This window comes from Lepus europaeus, chromosome 8 (assembly GCF_033115175.1).
Source record: "Lepus europaeus isolate LE1 chromosome 8, mLepTim1.pri, whole genome shotgun sequence".
Classification (NCBI taxonomy): Eukaryota; Metazoa; Chordata; class Mammalia; order Lagomorpha; family Leporidae; genus Lepus; species Lepus europaeus.
In genome coordinates this window covers 33,690,650-33,717,278 of record NC_084834.1, presented here as the reverse complement: position 1 = coordinate 33,717,278, position 26,629 = coordinate 33,690,650, and the positions used below count along the sequence as shown (strand labels likewise).

The 26,629-nt window shown below is 38.5% G+C and overlaps 1 pseudogene; it reads right to left on the bottom strand.

Annotated features, from left to right (window-relative positions):
* LOC133765245 (small ubiquitin-related modifier 2-like) overlaps nucleotides 1–19,944 on the bottom strand; it is an 84,491-nt pseudogene extending 64,547 nt beyond the window's left edge.
* Nucleotides 19,945–26,629: the final 6,685 nt, after the last annotated feature.

The following is a 26,629-nucleotide window of genomic DNA, read 5'->3' as shown; positions in this document are numbered from 1 at the left end:
TCAGAATAGCTAAAATCTAAAACACAGAGAGTAACAAATGCTGGCCAGGATGTGGACAAAGGAGAACACCTATACACTGTTGGTGGAAATATAAACTAGCGTATCCACTGTGGAAAAGAGTATGAAGATTTCTTAAAAAAACTAGAAACAGACTTGCCATATGATCCAGCAAAAGACTTGAACACAATGTATCAGAGATACCTATACTATCATGTTTATAGCATATTCACAATAGCCAAAATTTGGAACCAACTAAGGTGTCCATCATTAGAATGGATAAAGAAAATGTGATATATATACACAATGGAGTATTATTCAGCTAAAAAAAGAATGAAATTCTACCATTTGCAGCAAAATGGATGCAACTGGAGGACATCATGTTGAGTGAAATAAGCCAGACCTCTTATACATAGAGCTAAAATTTAAAAAACAAAAAACAAAAAAAAAAAAAAGAAAAAGGAAAAAATATGCCCATATGTATCAGTATTGCTACAAAGCTAGTTTTGTAAAACTTTGTTTTATATCTTTGTGAAACCTATAGTTAAGAATATTGTACTACTATATTTTTAATGAACTCTGATTACTTTAAAATTTACTGTTTATGGGTGAAATGATACTTTTTCCACTCAATTATTGTTCATAGCCATTGTCTATGTTCCCATTAAACTAGGGTCTTTTCTGATTTTTACTTGTTAAACTTCTTATTCAGTTTGTTAAGTTTGTTAAGACTTTTTATTGTAATATAAATTTAAATATAGTATCTCAAAAACTAAAAAAAAGAGAGAGAATTAAAGAGGGAGAAAGGAAGGGAGAGAGGAAGTGAGTATCTTTAAGTTCTTAGAATTGTATCTACAAAGCTCATTGAATCTGTTAAAATTGAATTAAAAATTTAAAAAATAAAAGTGTTTAAAAAAGAATTCATTTATTAATAAAATAAAAGGATAAGAACAACAAATAAGTTCATTAGAATTCTCTTAAAAGAGCAAATGAAATATATTTCTAACATTGCTTCATAGAATTAAGCTACCATAATTAATTTTATCACCCATGTAACTTCTTGAGAAAGTATCCAAAACTCCACTTTCAAAAGGTCATAAGAAAATAAGAACCAATTAAGACAAGTCATGTGGGAGAAATATTTTTTAACTCACAAAGTAATTTCAAATCAATTTAATTAAATATAAAACCATTAATAAATATAAAATTAAAGCCATATATTATAAATAATAAAACATTAAATTAGAATTTCTGCCTTACTTGTGATCTTAGTTCATTAAATAATGGGATTCCTCTACTTAAAGTACTCTTCATTATCAATTACTTCATCATGACTAAGAACGTAATTTAGAGTCATCTAACATAGATGGGCAAAACACATAATTTTCAATTCCATCTAGCTTGACAGAAATAGAGACCTATAAAAACTTCAGTGTTTGATGATGCAATTTATCCCAAGCCACAAGAAACAATCTTTATAACTTCAGATAATAGTGGCTTTTCATCTATACCTGTAAATATTCATGATCTCCACAATTCAATAAAACCAATTACATATTCCATATTATTTCAAATCATGAAATATATCATACCGAAGTCACTTTTCCTGTTCTAATCAAGAGCAAAAGGAAACTTGTCCATCTACGGAAATTATCACTTTTTTGTTGTTTAGTGTTGGTATTTTTAAAAAGTTATTTATTTGAGAAGCAGAGATACATATAGAAATAAGGAGAGGAGGAAGAGAAGAGAGTTCGCATCTGCTGATTCACTCCCCAGAGTCCACTCTGCAGGATCTGGAAGCCAGCAATTCAACCCAGATCTAAGCTATCACATTGCCTCCCAGGTTTTGCACTAGTAGTAAGCTAAAGTCAGGAGCTGGAGGTAGGTATTGAACCCATGCACTCTGATGTGGAACACAGTTGTCTTAACCAGTGTCTTAACCTCTATAGTTAGACACTCACCCTTAAGGTAAACAACTTTGAATGCTGAATTATTCTTTCATTATTTTTATATAAAAGAATATCTTATTTATTAAAAAAATCCTTTCAGCGTGATTAAGGATTCTGTTTACTGATATTGCACTCAAGCTTAATTATTTTGGTCTTTTATGTTTTGGTCCTACTTATTTCATTCTTCATCTATACTCTTGAGGACCAGTGGTTTTTCTACTTACTACTTGTTGAATTCTTTATTTAGTGGAAGGTTAAGCTTGTATTATAAAGAAAATTGAAAGTATGTCATTGTAAGACTTAAAAGAAAAATAAGAAAAGAAGGAAGAGGGAGGGAGAGAAGGAATGGTGGGAGGTATCATTATGCTCTTTGGAATACATGAAATTTGTTCCCTTTATATACTTTTAAAAAAGATTTTTAAAAATAAATTTTTAAGGGGGTGAGGACTATTTTATATTTTTAAAGATTTTTTTTTTAAAAAGATTTATTTAATTTTACTTGCAAGGCAGTCACAGAGAGAGAGAAAAATAGAGATGGATATTCTATTTACTGGTTTACTCCCAGAACTTGAGCCATTTTCCATGGCCTTCAGGTACATTAACAGGGAGCTAGATTGGAAGTGGAGCAGCTGAGACAGGAACTGGTGCTCATATGGAGATGCTGGGATTACAGGTGGTGGTCCAACCCACTGCACCACAACTCTGACTCTAGATTTTTTTTTTTCAAAGGGAAGAGTCATTTATTTATTTTATTGCCAACAAAATTCTTATTAATGACTGGAAGCAATAGGTAGAAATCAATTGATTGAGTAATCTAACGTTTCTGAAGAGGCCAGGATTATTTGGGTTATCAGTGTTTATAGGATCTTTATTTGTGAGTAAGGATAGGATAATTTTATTCCTTGTTCATGAACAATAGTTTGTAGAATGCTTTCATTAACATCCTAAATCCTGTTTGGGGGACTGCCATAGGGGACTCCAGCTTGGAATCCCACCTTTAATAATCCTAACTCCTCTGCGGGTACAGTGTTGCTATTGGGGATAGTCATAAAGTTTCCGTGATGTTCAAAGTATCGACTAATCCCTATCAGTGTTACTCTTGGTTGATTCTTCTAGCTAAATGTTCTGGGTCATTCAAGGCTATCAAGCTGACTGTTTTCTTTTTTTTTTTTTTTCTTTTTTTTTTTTTTGAATTTTTTTTAACTTTTATTTAATGAATATAAATTTCCAGTGTACAGCTTATGGATTACAATGGCTTCCCCCTCCCATAACTTCCCTCCCACCCGCAACCCTCCCCTCTCCCGCTCCCTCTCCCCTTCCATTTGCATGAAGATTCATTTTCAATTCTCTTTATATACAGAAGATCAATTTAGTATAAAGATTTCAACAGTTTGCACCCACATAGAAACACAAAGTGAAACATACTGTTGGAGTACTAGTTATAGCATTAAATCACAATGTACAGCACATTAAGGACAGAGATCCCACATGAGGAGCAAGTGCACAGTGGCTCCTGTTGTTCACCCAACAAATTGACACTCTAGTTTATGGCGCCAGTAACCATCCTAGGCTGTCATCATGAGTTGCCAAGGCTATGGAAGCCTTCCAAGTTTGCCGACTCTGATCATATTTAGACAAGGTCATAAAAGACAGAGTGAGGATAGTAACCAATGATCCTAAGAGTGGCATTTACCAGGTTTGAACAATTATACAGCATTAAGTGGGGAAGAGGACCATCAGTACACACAGGTTGGGAGTAGAGCCATTGGTGGTAGAGTAGAGGTTATGATTACAAGGGAATGAGGCCCAAGTGCACTAGACAGGGTATAGAACAAAGGACAGAGTCATTATTAGAGGAGCTAAGAAAGGTGCTGTCTAAGCTACAATTAAGTTTTCTGATTGAGAGGCAAATAGAACCTGACAGAAGGGGCTTGATAATAATCTGGTGGGCTTTAGGCCTTGTAAGTTAAAAGGCCCAGACCTATCTATCTCTTCACATGGGGTATATCCTAAGGGAGGTGTGAACCTCCTAGGGGAAGGCACTCTGTTGACTTTCATTACTTGGCTGGGCTGGGAGGAGAGCTGGCCAGGTAAAGGCAGGGGGCATCTCTAACAAGAAATTTACAGTTCTGCCTGCAATGTTGCTGACCCTACTTGACAATACCCTCAGCTGCAGTGGTCACTTTGGAAGTTGGGCTGAGTGAAGGGCTTTTCAGCTTAGAGCCAATAAGATCTGTGGCTCTGACCTGAAGTCCTTCGACTCCAGGGCAGGTCCATTTCCAGTGATCCAACTCTTGGCAGAGCTGCCAGGGCTCTTCACAAGCTGACTTCTGCTGAAGCCCAGGCTTACCACATTGAAAGCCACTGCAGTGGACTGGCCTGTTGGGTCTCCTTGAGGGCAGATCACTGTACAGATCAGCCATTAATAGGCCTGCCACCCATTGCTTCTGATGCCTAGCTTTCTTTTCCTCCTGGTTTGTGTTAAAGCAGACCAGAGGATGCAAGTCAAGGGAGTGCCCATGTCCCATCTCTAATCTTCGGTGGCCTGAACTACAAGTCTATAGTCACAGGCATGTTCTGTAGTAGTTTTTCTAAGGTAGACAATGCCCATGAGGAAAATTATATTCTCACTTTAAAACTTTCTTTCCCTTTGGTCTGAAAGGGAGGTTTTTTCTACTTACTGTATACTTCGCTGATGGCGAAGTGAATCTAGCTATGAGATTATTATTTAAGTTCTTATTTTGGCTATGCTGTTACAGAAAAATGTTAGCCATCTCTTTTATAAGGTCTAAAGATTAAATTGTGCGTCCTACAGATTCCTTTATAATGGAATTAGTTTCCTACCTTGAAGAGAATAGAGAAATGAAAGAACAAGTTGGGCTTAGAATAGAGAAATGAGGGAGCAAGTCCTAGATCGCTTGCTGACAATAGCAATATTACATGAATACTTAGCAAACCGTTTCAACCATTAGATAACAACTTAAGAAAACATTTACTAGAAGGTCCAATGCCTTCTATAAATTTTAAGAATCATGTATTTGAAAACACCTCTTAAATATCTAACATGGTGTAGTTTGTTTAGCCAGTAAACTTAAGCACAACCATCTAAAATGTTTTTAGTTTCTTTCTACCAACACGTTTAAAACATATGATACACAGATTCAGGTCACACAAATTAAAATGTATCTTTGATTGATTTTAGCAGCTTAAATTTTTGGACAATCTTATCTAAAGCCATTTAAAATAAAACTCTTAATAAAATTTCCCCATGTGGACATACAATATGTACACACATATAACATAGCATAATAGACCAATATAGCAATTTTAATAATAGCTTTTAAAATCTTTAACTCTTTTTGTAGATTGCCAATTGATTTGAATTGCTTTTTGTTTTTAGTAACCTCAGTTAACCACACTTTCTCTCAGTTGGTACTGTTAATACATTATTGGCTTCATCTGTTTACAGAGCCATCCCAAAGTACTGAATACAATAAAAGTGGCTGGAAAAAGTCCATAGGAACCTATAGGAGGACAGCTAAACACAGAACCAACAATGCTTTAGTTTTATGAGCAGCACATCATATATAACTATGGATGACAAAAGACTTTAAGTCGCCATGTTTAACATTATAAACTCATCAACCAACAAGAGGCACTTGCTTACTTCACAGTATTTTTGAAAGCACCTGTAGGATTTTACAAGTATTTAACCCTTTAGGCCTCTGGGGCTTTCTCATTAAGATAACTATCATGTCTAGTAACACAAGATCATTAGACTTTTTAATTCTCAAACATTTGTATTAATAGCATTTTCCTTTATAGAAATTTAAAGTCTGGTACCACATCACATCTTGACAGTCCTTCTAATATAATCCAAATAGCCTGATTAGTTGGTGTCTCTATAAGATGAGAGACATAGGTCCTTCGATTTTTTCAGTTGTGCCCAAACTGGGAAAACCAAAGTCCAGGATTTACTGGAAATTTTAGAGACCAGATTATTTGAAACTTTGATTTTTTGAATGCCTGCCAAGAATGCCAAGAAGGCTCAAAATCCAAAATATCTGGTTGAAATAAGACTCCTTAAAATCATGACATAACATAGACCAAATTTGATCATTGTTACAAGGTGATTCTTCAAATCTTTGAAAATAAGCACATATTTAAATAACCCATAGCTCTTAATAAAAATTCAGCTGTTTTTGAACAATTAGAATTTAACAGACATCAAGAGAACATAATAGATTACTTTAACACATTGCTTTAACAGAGCATCAGAGTTTAATTCTATGTCAAAGAGAAATTGAGCTTCCTGTGATCTTTTGCTGTGAGGTTTCCTTCCTTTACCTTCTTTCATATTGGTGACCATGTTTCTGTGTTTCTGTGTGTAACACATCTTTAAGCATCTTTTGCAGGGCAGGATGAGTGGCAACAAATTCTTTCAGTTTCTGTTTGCTATGAAAAGTCTTAATTTCACCTTCATTCACAAATGAGAGCTTTGCAGGATATAGTATTCTGGGCTGGCAGTTTTTCTCTCTTAGTACCTGGGCTATATCTCGCCATTCCCTTCTAGCTTGTAGGGTTTCTGATGAGAAGTCAGCTGTGAGTCTAATTGGAGATCCTCTGAGAGTAATCTGATGTTTCTCTCTTGCACCTTTTAGGATCTTTTCTTTATGTTTCACTGTGGTGAGTTTGATTACTATGTGTCGTGGTGAGGATCTCTTTTGGTCATGTTTATTAGGGGTTCTATAAGCTTCCTGTACTAAGATGTCTCTGTCCTTCTCCAAACCTGGGAAATTTTCTGCTAGTATCTCACTGAAAATGCCTTCTAATCCTTTCTCCCTCTCCATGCCTTCAGGAACTCCTAGAACCCAAATGTTGGTTTTTTTAATAGTATCCTGAAGATTCCCGACAATATGTTTTAGATTTCTAATTTCCTCTTCTTTTTTTTGGTTTGCCTGTTTCCTTTCCTGTTCTCTGCCTTCTATGTCTGATATTCTCTCTTCTGCTTCGCCCATTCTGTTTTTAAGGCTCTCTAATGTGTTTGTCATTTGATCTATTGAATTCTTCATTTCATTATGATTTCTCGTCACTATCACAGTTTCTTGTTCCACTAGTTGTTTCATTTCATTTTGATTCCTCCTTAATATTTCATTTTCACGAGAGAGATTTTCTATCTTGTCCATTAAGGATTTCTGTAGTTCAAGAATTTGTTTTTGAGAACTTGTTAATGTTCTTATCAATTTTTTGAGATCTGCTTCTTGCATTTCTTCGATCTCATCATCTTCATAATCTTGAATTGGGGTGTCTTTTTCATTTGGGGGCGTCATAGTGTCTTCCTTGTTCTTATTAGCTTGGTTTTTGCGTTTGTTGTTTGGCATGTTGGAGATATTTGGTTTCTTCACTGTGGTGTTTTTTCTTGTTACACTATGGCTCTTTATTAAGTGGACTGTCTGCCTTCAGTGGAGCCTTAGAGGCTTGAGATGAGTGTGGACTGAGAGCTGTGTTTGGTTCCTCAGGGTTGAGGGTGTGTCAAAGATGACACTCCCAGGTTAGGTGTGGTAAATCTCTCTTTCTTTTTTTGATTCAAAAGGGAAATAATTCCGCACAGCTGAACGTAATTGGAGGTAGTTAGCAGGCGAATGATATACCCACAGGAGCCAGAGATCGGAAGCTCTTTCCCAAGGACCACACAGGGAATCTCTGCTGCCCTCAGTGTGGGCTCCAATTCTCCTGCAGTCTCCCACTGGGTTGCCAAGTTAGATGCTAATCTCCTGTTATTTCACCCCTCTCCCCAGAGTCAGGTTTTTTTGGTAGGCTCAGGGCCGGTGCAGATCTGAGGTCACCCTGCTTATGAAGTATGTCCAAAATGGCGCCTGTTTTGTCTTGTTCGCCTTTGAGAGGTGAGCAGAGAGAGAGAAACTTGTGTCCGTATCGGTCACTTTTTTTATTTTTTTCCTCTCTCTCTTCTAGTTAGCCTGGTGAATTTTTCCCCATGGACTTTCAGGCCTCGTTCCCTCTAGCCTCCTCTTTCCACTTGCCCGCTGGTGTCTCGGGCTATTGAGGTTCGGCTCACCTCGCGTTCCAGCGCTGGTGTGTTGAGTCTGCCGCTGGTGTCCCAAACTTGGGCTCCCATGCTCTCCACACAGGTACACTGTGAATCACTAGTTCCGGAAGAGTTTCCTCTGCTGTTTCATCCCCTACTCTTCCTTGACCCTGCAGTATCTCCACTTATATTAAACTGTCTCTCCCCCGGACTAATAGTGTGCTGCCTGCCTATTCCGCCATCTTGCCGCTCTGAGAGCTCTGACTCTAGATTTAACAATTTTTAACACGCTGTCATATTCACTTCTTATGTAAATATTACACACACGCACACACACACACAACGCCAACTCATAATTTTTCCTGAATGTAATAATATTAATATCATGTAAAGAAACATATTATTAAATAAGGGATATAATTCAGTGAAAACAACATTCATAAAATCTGTATGCATCTGGCCGGCGCCGCAGCTCAATAGGCTAATCCTCTGCCTTGCGGCGCCAGCACACCGGGTTCTAGTCCCGGTCGGGGCACCGATTCTGTCCTGGTTGCTCCTCTTCCAGGCCAGCTCTCTGCTTTGGCCCGGGAATGCAGTGGAGGATGGCCCAAGTGCTTGGGCCCTGCACCCCATGGGAGACCAGGATAAGCACCTGGCTCCTGCCATCAGATCAGCGCGGTGTGTCGGCCACAGCGCGCCAGCCGTGGCGGCCATTGGAGGGTGAACCAACGGCAAAAAGGAAGACCTCTCTCTCTGTCTCTCTCTCTCACTGTCCACTCTGCCTGTCAAAAAAAAAAAATCTGTATGCATCTGTGCTTAACATACAAACTTTCATGTGAGAGAAAATGTGGAATTTGTCTTTCTGTATTTGGCCTACCTCATATTTTCATATCAATCTTAGCATTATTTCATTTCATTTTTCAAATTTATTTGCATATAGTCAAGCAAAGTCATTTCAAATCTTTACTTCATATATTTGTGATTATTTCCTATTTGCTGTCTTATTTTGTGTAATACTAATTTTATCACAATATTATTTATCTTTATTGTTTTTATTCATTCTTTAACTCTATTTTTTCTTTTTATAATAGAATCATGCACTGTTTAATGACAAGCATACATTCTGTGAGATGCTTCCCTAGGAGATGTTGTCATCATGCAAATATCATAGACTGCTTAGACAAATCTAGATGGTGTATACCTGCTACTACATGGTATAGCCTATTGATACTAAATTACAAATATGTACAGTAACTTACTGTACTGTAGGTAACTGTAACACCATGGTAAGTATTTGTATAGCTAAACACACTTAAACAGGCTTGTTTATAACAGCATCACAACAAACATGTGGGCGATATATTGCACTTTGCCTATATAATGGCCACATCACTAGCCTTTAGGAAATTCTCAGCTCCATTATAAATTCATGGGAGTACCAATGTATATGCAATCTTTCATTTGTTCACTGAAACATCATTATGTGGAACATGACTGGATACTGATTTGGCTATTTAATTTGTTTTTACTATTTGTTTACTAAGGTAAATAGTGACTAAAATTTTATTCTATTTTATTCTTTCATTTGTATTCAGTAGGGTTGATATACAATATTTCCTTTCATCGTTCTTATTTTCTACATTTTTATAATTTGCAATATCTGCCTTTGGATTTTCTCTTTTTTGTGAGAAATTTTTAAGAGAGTTTAGGGTTCAGCATTGTACTGGGTAGGGTCACTGTCTGAGATGCTAGCATCCCATATGGGTGCCAGTTCAAGTCCCAGCTGCTGCACTTCTGGTAGAATTCCCAGCTAATGGCCTGAGAAAAGCAGTAGAGGATGACCCAAGTTTTTAGCCCCTGCCACAGATGTGGGCAATCCAGATGAGGCTCCTGGCTCATGACTTCAGCTTGGCTCAGCTCAGCCCTGGCCATTCTGGCCATCTGGGGAGTGAACCAGTGGGTGGAAGATCCTCTCTCTCTCTCTCTCTCTCTCTCTCTCTCTCCCATTTCCCTCTCTCTCTCTCTCTCTTAAGACTTATTTATTTATTTGAAAGTCAGAGTTACACAGAGAGAGGAGAAACAGAGAGAGAGAGAGAGGTCTTCTATCCGATGGTTCACTCCCCAATTGGCCACAACGGCCGGAACTGCGCTGATCCGAAGCCAGGAGCTTCTTCCAGGTCTCCCACGCAGGTGCAGGGGCCCAAGGACTTGGGCCATCTTCTTACTGCTTTCCCAGGCCATAGCAGAGAGCTGGTTTGGAAGTGGAGCAGCCCGGTTTCAAACCGGCGCCCATATGGGATGCTGGTGCTTTAGGCCAGGGCATTAACCCACTGCACCACAGTGCCAGCCTCTCTCTCTCTCTCTCTTATTCTGTCTGTAACTGTCTTCAAATAAATCTGAGAGAGAGAGAGAGAGAGGAGAGGGAGAGAGAGAGAGAGAGAGAGAGAGAGAGAGTGAGTTTAAAATTCGCAAAGGTTTGCTTTCCTTGTTTTTCATTATTTTTATTTTATTATATTGGGAGACAATGTTGTCTGTACCATATCTACTTTTGATTTTTCTTAAAGATTTATTTATTTATTTGAGAGGTAGATTTATATAGAGAGAGGGGGAGAGACATAGAGAAAGGTCTTCCATCTTCTGGTTCACTCCCCAGATAGCCACAACTGCCAGAGCTGCAGGATCTGAAGCCAGGAGCCTGGAGCTTCTTCTGGGTCTCCTATGTGGTTGCAGTGGCCCAAGCATTTGGGCCATCTTCACTGCTTTCCCAGACACATTAGTAGGAAGCTGCATTGGAAGAGGAGTTGCCAGTGATACAAACCGGTGCCCATAAGTGATGCCTGTGCCTCTGGTGGAGGCTTAGCCCACTATGCCACAGTGCTGGCCCCTCTATTTTTTATTTAACATGTATTAAAGTTGACTGTGTGACCTCTTTGATCATTGTTGATCTCGCAGTAGGCATGTGAAAAAGTTCAAACTCAATATCAAGGGCTGAGACATAATCTGCATCAACTACACCTATTTTATTATTATTATTATTATATTTATTTGAAAGGCAGAGTGACAGAGAGGAAGAGACAGAGATAGACAGATAGATAGGGATGGGGAGGGAGGAGGAGGGGGGAGAGAGAGAGAGAAAGAGAGAGAGAGAGAGAGATATCTTTCATCTACTATTTCACTCCTCCAAATGGCCACAAGGGCTGGAGCTGTGCCAGTCTGAAGTTGGGAGCCAGGAGCTCCTTCTGGGTCTCCTGTGTCCATGCAGGGTCCACGTACTTGTATCATCCTCTGCTGTCTTCCCAGGCACATAAGCAGGAAGCTGGATCAGAAGTGGAGTGGCCAGGACTTGAACCAGCTTTACCCCCTAAGCCACAACTCTGACCCCTCACTTTTATTATTTAATTATTCCATATAAATATAGGTATATTTCTGTTCATTTTGAAATGGACAATGAGGTACTGATTCAAGATTTCAAATATATTATACTTGTGCTTGTTTCTTGTATTTTCTGTTTTAAAAATTTGCTATTTAATTTGTTGCATATATTCACAAACTATATTTTCCTTGTGGGTCACATTCTTTTTATTGTAATGAATTTTTTTCTCTGAAATCTTTTACAATATCTTTATTTTTGTTTAAATTTTCATAGCATCTTCTTGTCTATCTTGTTAAAGTTATGTAACTAATTAATTTGAAAAGCAGAGAAACAAAATGTTCCCAGGTACTGGTTTACTCCCGTGATGTCTACAACTGCCAGGACCGGGCCAGGCTGAAGCCAGAAACAGTAATTCAATTTGATTCTCCCATGTGGATGGGGGAACCTAACCTCTTGAGTCTTCACTGCTGTATCCCAGGGTCTGCATTAGAAGGAAGCTGGAGTTAGGAGCTGGAGTCCAGAATCAAACCCAGACTCTCCAACACAGCACATGCACCTTAGCCAGCATCTTGACTGCCAAGCTAAACACTCCTTCCTCTTTGTCTATCATTTTTCTTTTATCATTAATGAACAGTTTTTAGACATTAGTCTAGTAGATAACACATAGTTGGATTCACTTTGTCAGCTTCTCTGAGTTTCTTATTTAAAAAGGTGAGCATTAATGATATCACAGGTACTTTTTACCTTAATTTACATCATGTTAGATGATGTGTAGATTTTTACCACTTTTGAAAATATTTTATTATATCATCTCTTTGTTCAGTATTGCATATGTCTTTCTTAAACAGTTCATGAAAGCTCCCACTCCCCTCCCAGATGTTACTTTAGTAACTAAAACTTTATATTCCTAACTCATTTCATAGTATCACTGGCTCCCTACTATTAGTATTGATAAGAGTAGTATATTTTCACTTTTTGCCCTTTTCTGTACTACTGTAACATAATCTCTTGACTGTATTATGCCTGCAAGCTTGTATTTATATTTATATATTCAGTAAATTTTTATTACCTTTACCTTATATTTAAATTTAAAATTCTATTGTTTCAATGATCAATTTGAACAATCTGTTTTACTTCAACTGTAAGGGAAAAACGAACTTATATAGTTGCACCTTTTCACTTGCTCTCTTATTTCTCCTATTAGTTGAATCATTTCTACATTTTAAAGATATATAATACTCACATTATGTTCTGTAAAAATAATCCATATACTTCCTTTAAACAGGAGAAAGGAAATATCATTGTGTATTTAAAATTGTATCTACAAAGCACAATGTACCTATTAAAAACTAATTAAAAATTAAAATAACAGTTGATTGAATTTAATTCCCTACAACAAAAAGAAGGAATAAATAAGCTCTTGTGTTATACTTTAACACTTTATACAAGAAATGCTCTTATTAACTATTATTTAATGTTTTAAACTCATTTTTGTTGCCTTTGTACTTGAACAGTGGTTGAGGTAGAAATTGAGCCACATTTTTATTTCTTTGGAAATATTATAAGCATTCCCCACTGACTTCCAGAAATAAAACTTGTCATGGGGAATTCTGAAACAAAATTTCGCCTTAGAGATGGCTAAAGTATTTTGTCTTGATCGTTAACAAATCCTAATTTACCTTTGAAGTTCAATGATAATTTTTCCTCAGTGTAGTATATCTTCAATATGCATCACATTTTGTCCCATTTTTTTAGAACAGTTTTCTTAAATAATATCATTAAATAGCTTTTCCAATTATATTGGAAGTTCTTTTCTTTAATTTGGCCAACTGTCTACAAGTTGGATTTCCTTTGCTATATCTATACATTTTCTTTGCTAACACTTTTTAACTTTTAAAATTTATTTCCACTTTATTTTACTTAATCCTCTTACTCTTATTCTCCATGACTCATATTCTGTTTCTGATCATATTTCTAATGCTGTTTCACTTTTTGCTTTATCTCTGGTAAATGTCCTCCATATGCTATTTGTTTTATACAGTGCATTTCCTCTTCTTGATTTCTTAGTCTATTCGTCTGAAATCTTTGCTGCTTACTTCTTTGTTACTTATCTCCACTTTTGGAGATTGTTATTGGCAAGGAATCAGAGTCGGGTCTTGGTTGGCAAGGATTCTCCTTGTGATCTAGTGATTTTTGTGTAGAGGCATTAATTCCAGCCAAAGTGATCAGCACCGCAGGGCAGTGACAGTGTATGGACTCTCTTTTAGCTCCACCCTTCTGATATATTCACTTCTGCAAATAAAGGTCACCTGTGTCTCATTCAGAACAAGCCGAATCCAGGGAAACTCTGGCACTAGAATGAATACACTGTTCCCAGAGAAGTCTGTCCCAGATTGTTGACCTTGTAACTCCGATTCTCCCCCTCACCAAGCAAGAGTTTGTTCTGCCAGCTTTGTCTGAGAACGGCATCTTTTTTCCCTCTGCTTGTTGAACATCTTTGCCTTTGGTATTCTGTCAGTTTCCCACAATATGTGCAGGGAGATATTAAATTTTTCTGTCATAGCCATCATTTACTATATTTTCTTAATCTGAGATTTCATATATTTTACCAAATCCCCCAATTTTTATCTCCTTGAGTATCATTTCCATTCTGTCTCCTTCAAGTATTTCCATTCTGTCTTTATGGTACTTTTACTGGACTTATGTTGAAATTGAGTTTCTCAGGTCCAGAATCAACGATTTTTCTTTCTTTCTTTTTTTTTTTATTTCTTTTTCTCTCTGCAGGGTCAAGGAAGAGTAGGGGAAGAAACAGCAGAGGAAACTCTTCCGGAACTAGTGATTCACAGTGTATCTGCGTGGAGAGCGTGGGAGCCCAAGTTCGGGACACCAGCGGCAGACTCAACGCACCAGTGCTGGAACGCGAGGTGAGCCGAACCTCAATAGCCCGAGACACCAGCGGGCAAGTGGAAAGAGGAGGCTAGAGGGAACGAGGCTTGAAACTCAGTGGGGAAAAGTTCACCAGGCTAACTAGAAGGGAGAGAGGAAAAAAAAAAAGTGACCGATACGGACACGAGTTTCTCTCTCTCTGCTCACCCCTCAAAGGCGAGCAAGACAAAACAGGCGCCATTTTGGACATACGTCATAAGCAGAGCGACCTCAGGTCTGCTCCGGCCCTGAGCCCAGCAGAAAAACCTGACTCTGGGGGGAGGGGTGAAATAACAGGAGATTAGCATCTAACTTGGCAACCCAGTGGGAGACTGCAGGAGAATTGGAGCCCACACTGAGGGCAGCAGAGATTCCCTGTGTGGTCCTTGGGAAAGAGCTTCCGATCTCTGGCTCCTGTGGGTATATCATTCGCCTGCTAACTACCTCCAATTACGTTCAGCTGTGCGGAATTATTTCCCTTTTGAATCAAAAAAAGAAAGAGAGATTTACCACACCTAACCTGGGAGTGTCATCTTTGACACACCCTCAACCCTGAGGAACCAAACACAGCTCTCAGTCCACACTCATCTCAAGCCTCTAAGGCTCCACTGAAGGCAGACAGTCCACTTAATAAAGAGCCATAGTGTAACAAGAAAAAACACCACAGTGAAGAAACCAAATATCTCCAACATGCCAAACAACAAACGCAAAAACCAAGCTAATAAGAACAAGGAAGACACTATGACGCCCCCAAATGAAAAAGACACCCCAATTCAAGATTATGAAGATGATGAGATCGAAGAAATGCAAGAAGCAGATCTCAAAAAATTGATAAGAACATTAACAAGTTCTCAAAAACAAATTCTTGAACTACAGAAATCCTTAATGGACAAGATAGAAAATCTCTCTCGTGAAAATGAAATATTAAGGAGGAATCAAAATGAAATGAAACAACTAGTGGAACAAGAAACTGTGATAGTGACGAGAAATCATAATGAAATGAAGAATTCAATAGATCAAATGACAAACACATTAGAGAGCCTTAAAAACAGAATGGGCGAAGCAGAAGAGAGAATATCAGACTTAGAAGACAGAGAACAGGAAAGGAAACAGGCAAACCAAAAAAAAAGAAGAGGAAATTAGAAATCTAAAACATATTGTCGGGAATCTTCAGGATACTATTAAAAAAACCAACATTTGGGTTCTAGGAGTTCCTGAAGGCATGGAGAGGGAGAAAGGATTAGAAGGCATTTTCAGTGAGATACTAGCAGAAAATTTCCCAGGTTTGGAGAAGGACAGAGACATCTTAGTACAGGAAGCTTATAGAACCCCTAATAAACATGACCAAAAGAGATCCTCACCACGACACATAGTAATCAAACTCACCACAGTGAAACATAAAGAAAAGATCCTAAAAGGTGCAAGAGAGAAACGTCAGATTACTCTCAGAGGATCTCCAATTAGACTCACAGCTGACTTCTCAGCAGAAACCCTACAAGCTAGAAGGGAATGGCGAGATATAGCCCAGGTACTAAGAGAGAAAAACTGCCAGCCCAGAATACTATATCCTGCAAAGCTCTCATTTGTGAATGAAGGTGAAATTAAGACTTTTCATAGCAAACAGAAACTGAAAGAATTTGTTGCCACTCATCCTGCCCTGCAAAAGATGCTTAAAGATGTGTTACACACAGAAACACAGAAACATGGTCACCAATATGAAAGAAGGTAAAGGAAGGAAACCTCACAGCAAAAGATCACAGGAAGCTCAATTTCTCTTTGACATAGAATTAAACTCTGATGCTCTGTTAAAGCAATGTGTTAAAGTAATCTATTATGTTCTCTTGATGTCTGTTAAATTCTAATTGTTCAAAAACAGCTGAATTTTTATTAAGAGCTATGGGTTATTTAAATATGTGCTTATTTTCAAAGATTTGAAGAATCACCTTGTAACAATGATCAAATTTGGTCTATGTTATGTCATGATTTTAAGGAATCTTATTTCAACCAGATATTTGGATTTGAGCATTCTTGGCATTCTTGGCAGGCATTCAAAAAATCAAAGTTTCAAACAATCTGGTCTCTAAAATTTCCAGTAAATCCTGGATTTTGGTTTTTCCAGTTTGGGCACAACTGAAAAAATCGAAGGACCTATGTCTCTCATCTTATAGAGACACCAACTAATAATCAGGCTATTTGGATTATATTAGAAGGACTGTCAAGATGTGATGTGGTTCCAAACTTTAAGTTTCTATTATGGAAAATGCTATTAATACAAATGTTTGAGAATTAAAAAGTCTAATGATTTTGTGTTACTAGAAATGATAGTTATCTTAATGAGAAAGCCCCAGAGGCCTAAAGGGTTAAATACTTGTAAAATCCTACAGGTGCTTTCAAAAATACTGTGAAGTAAGCAAGTGCCTCTTGTTGGTTGATGAGTTTATAATGTTAAACATGGCGACTTAAAGTCTTTTGTCATCCATAGTTATATATGATGTGCTGCTCCATAAAACTAAAGCATTGTTGGTTCTGTGTTTAGCTGTCCTCCTATAGGTTCCTATGGACTTTTTCCAGCCACTTTTATTGTATTCAGTACTTTGGGATGGCTCTGTAAACAGATGAAGCCAATAATGTATTAAACAGTACCAACTGAGAGAAAGTATGGTTAACTGAGGTTACTAAAAACAAAAAGCATTCAAATCAATTGGCAATCTACAAAAAGAGTTAAAGATTTTAAAAGCTATTATTAAAATTGCTATATTGGTCTATTATGCTATGTTATATGTGTGTACATATTGTATGTCCACATGGGGAAATTTTATTAAGAGTTTTTATTTTAAATGGCTTATAGATAAGATTGTCCATAAATTTAAGCTGCTAAAATCAATCAAAGATACATTTTAATTTGTGTGACCTGAATCTGTGTATCATATGTTTTTAAACGTGTTGGTAGAAAGAAACTAAAAACATTTTAGATGGTTGTGCTTAAGTTTACTGGCTAAACAAACTACACCATGTTAGATATTTAAGAGGTGTTTTCAAATACATGATTCTTAAAATTTATAGAAGGCATTGGACCTTCTGGTAAATGTTTTCTTAAGTTGTTATCTAATGGTTGAAACGGTTTGCTAAGTATTCATGTAATATTGCTATTGTCAGCAAGCGATCTAGGACTTGCTCCCTCATTTCTCTATTCTAAGCCCAACTTGTTCTTTCATTTCTCTATTCTCTTCAAGGTAGGAAACTAATTCTATTATAAAGGAATCTGTAGGATGCACAATTTTAATCTTTAGATGGCTAACATTTTTCTGTAATAGCATAGCCAAAATAAGAACTTAAATATAATCTCATAGCTAGATTCACTTCTCCATCAGCGAAGTATACAGTAAGTAGAAAAAACCTCCCTTTCAGACCAAAGGGAAAGAAAGTTTTAAAGTGAGAATATAATTTTCCTCATGGCATTGTCTACCTTAGAAAAACTACTACAGAACATGCCTGTGACTATAGACTTGTAGTTCAGGCCACCGAAGATTAGAGATGGGACACGGGCACTCCCTTGACTTGCATCCTCTGGTCTGCTTTAACACAAACCAGGAGGAAAAGAAAGCTAGGCATCAGAAGCAATGGGTGGCAGGCCTATTAATGGCTGCTCTGTACAGTGATCTGCCCCTCAAGGAGACCCAACAGGCCAGTCCACTGCAGTGGCTTTCAATGTGGTAAGCCTGGGCTTCAGCAGAAGTCAGCTTGTGAAGAGCCCTGGCAGCTCTGCCAAGAGTTGGATCACTGGAAATGGACCTGCCCTGGAGTCGAAGGATGCCCAGGTCAGAGCCACAGATCTTATTGGCTCTAAGCTGAAAAGCCCTTCACTCAGCCCAACTTCCAAAGTGACCACTGCAGCTGAGGATATGGTCAAGTAGGGTCAGCAACATTGCAGGCAGAACTGTAAATTTCTTGTTAGAGATGCCCCCTGCCTTTACCTGGCCAGCTCTCCTCCCAGGCCAGCCAAGTAATGAAAGTCAACAGAGTGCCTTCCCCTAGGAGGTTCACACCTCCCCTTAGGATATACCCCATGTGAAGAGATAGATAGGTCTGGGCCTCTTAACTTACAAGGCCTAAAGCCCACCAGATTATTATCAAGCCCCTTCTGTCAGGTTCTATTTGCCTCTCAATCAGAAACTTAATTGTAGCTTAGACAGCACCTTTCTTAGCTCCTCTAATAATGACTCTGTCCTTTGTTCTATACCCTGTCTAGTGCACTTGGGCCTCATTCCTTTGCAATCATAACCTCTACTCTACCTCCAATGGCTCTACTCCCAACCTGTGTGTACTGATGGTCCTCTTCCCCACTTCATGCTGTATAATTGTTCAAACCTGGTAAATGCCACTCTTAGGATCATTGGTTACTATCCTCACTCTGTCTTTTATGACCTTGTCTAAATATGATCAGAGTCGGCAAACCTGAAGGCTTCCATAGCCTTGGCAACTCACGACGACAGCCTAGGGTGGTTACTGGCACCATAAACTAGAGTGTCAATTTGTTTGGGTGAACAACAGGAGCCACTGTGCACTTGTTCCTCATGTGGGATCTCTGTCCTTAATGTGCTGTACATTTTGATTTAATGCTATAACTAGTACTCCAACAGTATGTTTCACTTGTGTTTCTATGTGGGTGCAAACTGTTGAAATCTTTATACTAAATTGATCTTCTGTATATAAAGAGAATTGAAAAGTGAATCTTGATGTGATTGGAAGGGGAGAGGGAACAGGAGAGGGGAGGGTTGTGGGTGGGAGGGAAGTTTTGGGAGGGGGAAGCCATTGTAATCCATAAGCTGTACTTTGGAAATTTATATTCATTAAATAAAAGTTTAAAAAAAAAGACAGATTGCACTACATGTAATAGCTACGTACAAAAAGTTATAAAATTGTCCTTGGTTTTACAATGATAAATGAAAAACATTAAAATTCTCCAATCAAACAAAGTATGCAAGGATTTTTATATTGTTGGGTTTTTTTTTTTATTAAAACAGTGAGAGCAAAATAACTTACTGGAATATAAGATAAGAGCTGAATGAGCATGCCACTAATGGAGAATGGGGATATTTTCACAGAACCAGTATTCTTCTCCCATTCCATCTCCATTTGATGTCAATCAAAACATACCATTGGCCATTTAGTTTAAAAAAAAAGGAGAAAGAAAAAAATGTAATATGCTTGCACCAGTTACTTTATGTACAATGAAGGAATGGGGAAGGGGAAATGAAAGAATAGAGAAAACTGTGCTGCAGTAGTCAGGATGTGATGGAACCCAATTGCAGTTTTCTAGTTGAAAATGTGTTCTTGGTCTGCAAGGACAGAGTTCTGGAGAAAAGCAGTAGACACCGCCCATCTGCTGCTGGAACACATCAATCCTATCTTCGTCCTCCATGTCCAACTGTGCAGGTGTGTCTGATTCATTGATTGGCTGCCCGTCAAATCGGAATCTCATCTGCCTCATTGACAAACCCTGTTGTTCACAATAGGCTTTCATTAGTTTACTAAGTAATCTTAAATTGCACCACAGAACCATCCTGCCCCGCCACCTTCAAATTAATATGATCGTTGTTCTCAGTCTTGACTCCTTCCTCGGGCTTTTCGCCGGCCATGGCGAGCGCTGGAGTCTCTTCAGCTGTTGCTTCACAAAAGAGGTTCCAGGTCCGAACCAAACGAGCACACAAGCAGCACCAGGAGCAGGAGAAGAAGTAGGCAGCAGCGGTGGATGAAGGAGAGGGCGTGCGCACCAATAATTAACTTCTAATACTTCCCAATTTATTGACTCTCTTTGATTAAGATCTTGGACATACAAAGGCTTCTAATGTTTAAATATTCCAACAAAGGAATTTCAAATTTTATGATTTTAGAAATTCTTCTAATTCCTCCCATATCTATTTATTTTTTAAATTTTTAAAGTTCATTTATTTATTTATTTGACAGAATGGCAGAGTGACAGAGAGAAGAGGGAGACAGAGAAAGCTCTTCCATCCACTGATTCATTCTCCAAATGGAGGCAACAGTCTGTTCTAGGCTAGGCCAAAGCCTAGAACCAGGAATTCCATCCTGGTGTCCCACATGGTTGGCAGTGACACAAGTACCTGGGCCATCTTCTGCTGTCTTCCTAGGCACGTTAGCAGGAAGCTCGATCAGAAGTGATCCAATGCGAACCAGCTCCCTAGTTCAGGATGCCAGCATCACAAGCTGTTGCTAACCCGCTATGATGCAACACTGGCCACTTCCCCTATCTATTTAAAGATAACAAATCTTTTTTTTTTTTCTTTTAGTATATTTGGCTTGATTTGTTTACACTGCCACTCTTGCTGATCTGGAACTTATTTTAACATCTAGACGCAGCAGGATTCCAAACTAATTTCTTTTTTTTCTAAATAAATAACCAATTTTCATAGCATTGATGTTTTTGCATAATTTCTTCTTAATGCATTTGACTTATTTAAAAATAAGAATTAACTATTTACATAAATACTAGAGTCTATTTCTAGTTTTCCTCTTCTATTTCTTTTAAACATATTTTGAACCAGTTCTATACAGATGTAATCATTAGTACTTTGTAGTATGTTTACATTTCCAACAGGCATATTTGACATCCATGTACCCCAAAATTAATCTTTTTGCATTATTTTGAATGGTTTAGTCCTCCATCATAATGTATATCTTATGGACAAAACAGAATCTTTTTTATCTCTTCAGAGTTCTCATTGTGAACAAAACATTTTATTATGTTGTGGTACATTGGTACTCTGTACTTAAAGATAATTGCACTTAAACTAAAATTGTGGTGGGATGTTTCACCTAAAAATTATTTCATGTGCAAAAAAATTTGGGACATATCACCTATGTTAATTGTCTCCTGGAGACTCACTATGGAGGTGAACATATAGAAGACAGAGAAATAAATTTTGTAGGGAAGACATCTATGCAATGTTGTCTAACCCAGTGTTTTGCCAATTTTTCCTGTTTTATTCTTAGCGGATCAGCTATTAGCAAACCCTGAAGATGGCGGCCATGCCCTATGTGTTGTACACACTATTGCTCCTCTTGGCTGTTCTAAGTCCTGCTTTCATCACTCTTGTGCACAATGCTGAGCCACCCCCAGGTAAGCAGGTCATTACTACATAGGAGTTCCTCTGGTTGGCAAGAGACAGAAACGCCTAGGGCCAGGCAGAGACATGGAATGTGTGTTGTGTTAAGCACCTCAGAGGTTTCCATTCCTTCACGTTGTGGGGCTTTGGGAGTGACTGTGGTCAAGCAGACAGAGCTGGACAGGGGCGTCCAAGCCTCTGAAGAGAAGCAGAGCCTCCGCAGCTAGCCTGCAGCCTGTGGAAAGTGGGTCACCTCACCGCTGAGGCGTGGCTTTGGGTGGCACGTTAGAGTCACTGTGGTAAGGGAACAGACCTCTCATTCATCTCGGGGAAGATAGTGTTTTTCCTCTCCTGTGACAGATTCACACCGGCCCAGCAGCCTTTATGGTTAGGCGTGACTTCCTGAGGGATTTTCTCTGGATTCACAGAAGGTTCCCTGAATCCCAGGGAAAGCCTGACTCACCCACAGTCCTGTCGGGGTGGAGTTGGCATGACTTGGATGCAGCTTCTATTTGGCTGAACTTACAGGACAGTAATTTCCAGCCTAAAACCAGCTGCCCGTAGGAGAAATGGAAGAACATGACGCGGAAAAGGCCCCACAGAGCTGCTGACAGAAGCCGTTAAGCCTTCTCACAGGTCTTCTCATTGGTCACTAGTGTAACACATTAGAGAGCGTGGAAAATATCAGTTTTCACTACAACTTCCTTTTAGCCTCCTCCACAAGTTCATGTCCCCAGATACCCTAATTACGAACACCTTCATAAAACCGATGCCTCGGACAATCGATCTGAGCCTGGAGATGACTTCTCAACCTTGCAAGGGAGTCCTTAGGTCTTATACAAAAACTTCAGTTTCCTTTCAAAGCTGTTGTGTTCTTTATCACTTAAGTTTCAAGAACAATCTTGTTCTATTTAATACCGCCCTGGATAAGGCATGTAAATTCTCACACACTGTCACTCATCTGCCAACACAAGCACGTCTCTGATGTCTGTAAACAAGCTGAGTGATGAAGCTGTCTGCTTGATAACCACCCCCAAGGAAGTGAAGGGTTTGTTTGCCATTCCTTAACGCAGACAGTAGCCTGATGCCAGATAAAGAGACCACAGTGGGTCAACTCTGAGGTTGGTCAGAGAAGTCACTGGGGGAGTCACAGTAAGGAGGGAAGGAGACACATGGAGGAGACCCGCACCGACATGTTGGAAAACCAACTTCAACTCTTCCTGGCTAAATGACTTCAGGTAATCTACTCAGACCCATCTTACCTGTGGCTTTCTGGGAAAACAGGGTGGCTTGCTTCACTTGCTTACAGCAGTGTTGTGGTGGCAAATGAGCTTCCATCTATATAATAGCTCTGGCCCAGAAATAGTAAGAGCTATGGCAACAAATCTAGCCTTCAAGGGATCCCTGCAACCTTGGAAATTCATTACCCATGAGCAGTTTTCAGGAAAAGTGTTCACAACTTTCATCAAGGGTTCTTCAAGGATTAAAAACCTCTGGAATAACACAAAGCATGTTGAAAGCATTAAGAATGTCCCCTGAACTAAAAGACAACTGATCTTTCCAAATTACAAAGATAACATTTACAAATTGCCATCTTTGATTGCAATGAATGCATTGCTTTTCTTCACTTATTTAAATGTCATCCTTCCTTCCTTCAACATTTGTGTCAGGTGCCACTCACCGAGTACATGACTGGACCACTCAGTCAACCTTTGCATATTTCACTCTTATGATCCTATCCTGCTCTTCCAACTTCAAGCCAGCTGCTGGAAAGCAGTGTCTCAACTTTATACTTTCCAATGCCCAACACAATCCTTGGCACATGGCTACTAATCAGCAAATGTGCATCACTGATGATTTGGGTCAAGATGTATATCTACATAGAGTATAATGAACTTCTAAGTAAGTTCACATATTGAATCATCTCCTTTGCTTAGCTGGCATCCCCATATGTATCATAAATGAAGTTTAATGAAGAGTAAAAAAAAAAAACCCCCTGGGGTCACTGTGAGAAAGCTATATGCCAATAACTGTGTATATTAGGTAGGTAAGAAGATGAAGGATTTAGGAAAAAAAGAAAGATCACCATATGGAAAATCAACCGGAGCCCTCAGCATTTATTTCACGTGAATATTAGTTTTCAAACATTTATGACTAGTATACTAAAATTTCACGGGAACAACTTAATTTCATTGAAGGACTTATGTTCAAGTTTAAAGGATCGGTCATTCTTTCTTTCTACCTAAGAAACAAGCCCAAATCATAGTTTTCTTACTCTCCCTACTGTGGTCCTACATGAAGCACATCACGTGTTGCTGAGTCTTACATTTACAGTACCACCCCTTATAAACAGAAGAAGAGAGGGAAGAATCTAAAAATCCAAACGAACACAGCCAAGAGGACAAGTCAATTATCTCTTGTGGTGATAGGGGTGGGAGAGAAAAGGGATATGTTTGTGCAAAGCAACTGCAAAGTGCCATCATAGCTATTGATGGATAAGCTGTTTCTGAAACCTCTGCTTTTTAAGAAACCGTATCAGCAGCGCCAAGCAAACTCATTTGGTAAAGATCTACCTTTGAACTGTTTTTGCAAAACAGTGATAAGCACAATTCAACTTGAGAGAGAAACGATATACATTTTTCATTTAAACACAGAACAATTGAGAAACCACAGGGACATATACAACTTATGGGAGCAGGAGACAAATATGCTTGTGAGAAGCCAAACCAAGCTGCCTGGTGGGTGGGACAAAAATCCTAGACAGGGCACAAGTCCATGAAAAAGTGAGCCACTGTGAGTAGAGGTGAATCCCTGAAGAAAATCCAGCTGTTGCTGTTTTTCTCCCACTAAGGAGCATTTTTGCTTAAATTTCATAAGAAATTCAAAACACAGGCTTCACAGTGGACTGCTTAATAGCTTCTTTTCTAACTGATGTATGTTTATGATGCCCAAAAGTAGAATTAGAAAAAAAAATGAATAGATATGGATCATATTTGGTCTTTAGTAACACTCTGAATTAAGAATAGAAGACCAGCATCTACTCAGGATGAAGAAGAACACATAGCCCCATCATTTGTGACATCAGGAAACAATGCTGAGCTGCATTTCTTGAATGATGTTGTGCAGGACAGCAGTTCTGTATGTGAGCAGTGCTGCATCAGTTGAATGGTTCTGTGGTCAAATCTCTCACTCGCTTCATAAAAGGAACTTTGTACCTGCAGGACAGACCCCAAAACAAGCACAAAGCAAGAATTTCTCTCATGTGTTTTGATAAATTTCCCGAGGTCTGTCCTAGATTGGTCACAGACAGGTCTATGTCTACTTCCTTTCCCCAGAGTTAGTTCAAGAGAACACCTGTCCACCAAATTATGTGAATATATACATACATACACAGATATATATACACAATATACATTGGAAATAATCTAAAGAAATGTTATATTGCCAGTTTTTTTAAAAATTTTATTTAATGAATATAAATTTCCAAAGTACAGCTTATGGATTACAGTGGCTTCCCCCCCCCCATAACTTCCCTCCCACCTGCAACCCTCCCCTTTCCCGCTCCCTCTACCCTTCCATTAACATCAAGATCCATTTTCAATTCTCATTATATTCAGAAGATCAGTTTAGTATATATTAAGTAAAGATTTCAACAGTTTGCACCCACATAGAAACACAAAGTGAAAAATACTGTTGGAGTACTAGTTATAGCATTAAATCACAATGTACAGTACATTAAGGACAGAGATCCTACATGAGGAGTAAGCACACAGTGACTCCTGTTGTTGACTTAACAAATTGACACTCTTGTTTATGGCATCAGTAATCCCCCTAGGCTCTTGTCATGAGTTGTCAAAGCTATGGAAGTTGAGTTCACCGACTCTTATCATATTTAGACAAGGTCATAGTCAAAATGGAAGTTCGCTCCTACCTTCAGAAAAGGTACCTCCTTCTTTGATGACCTATTCTTTCCACTGGATCTCACTCACAGAGATCTTTCATTTAGGTCATTTTTTTTTGACAGAGTGTCTTGGCTTTCCATGCCTGAAATACTTTCATGGGCTTTTCATCCAGATCCGAATGCCTTAAGGGCTGATTCTGAGGCCAGAGTGCTGTTTAGGACATCTGCCATTCTATGAGTCTGCTGTGTATCCCATTGCCATGTTGGATCGTTTTCTCCCTTTTTTGTTCTATCGGTTAGTATTTTCAGACACTAGTCTTGTTTATGTGATCCCTTTGATTCTTAGTCCTATCATTATGATCAATTGTGAACAGAAATTGATCACTTGGACTAGTGAGATGGCATTGGTACATGCCATCTTGATGGGATTGAATTGGAATCCCCTGGCATGTTTCTAACTCTACCGTTTGGGGCAAGTCAGCTTGAGCATGTCCCAAATTGTACATCTCTTCCCTCTCTTATTCCCATTCTTATATTTAACAGGGATTACTTTTCAGTTAAGTTTCAACGCTTAAGAATAACTGTGTATTAATTACAGAATTAAACCAATAGTATTAAGTAGAACAGACAAAAAAAATACTAAGAGGGATAACGTATTAAGTTGTTCATCAACAGTCAGGGCAAGGGCTGATCAAGTCATTGTTTCTCATAGTGTCCATTTCATTTTAACAGGTTTCCTTTTTGGTGCTTGGTTAGTTGTCACTGATCAGGGAGAACATATGATATTTGTCCCTTTGGGACTGGCTTATTTCACTCAGCATGATGTTTTCCAGATTCCTCCATTTTGTTGCACATGACAGGATTTCATTGTTTTTTACTGCTGTATAGTATTCTATAGAGTACATAGCCCATAATTTCTTTATCCAGTTTACTGTTGATCGGCATTTAGGTTGATTCAAGGTATTAGCTATTGTGAATTGAGCTGCAATAAACATTAAGGTGCAGATGGCTTTTTTGTTTGCCAATTTAATTTCCTTTGGGTAAATTCCAAGGAGTGCGATGGCTGGGTTGGGTTGAATGGTAGGGTTATATTCAGGTTTCTGAGGAATCTCCAGACTGACTTCCATAGTGGCTTAATCAGTTTGCATTCCCACCAACAGTGGGTTAGTGTCCCTTTTTCCCCACATCCTTGCCAGCATCTATTGTTGGTAGATTTCTGAATGTGAGCCATTCTAACCATGGTGAGGTGAAACTTCACTGTGGATTGATTTGCATTTCCCTGATGGCTAGTGATCTTGAACATTTTTTCAT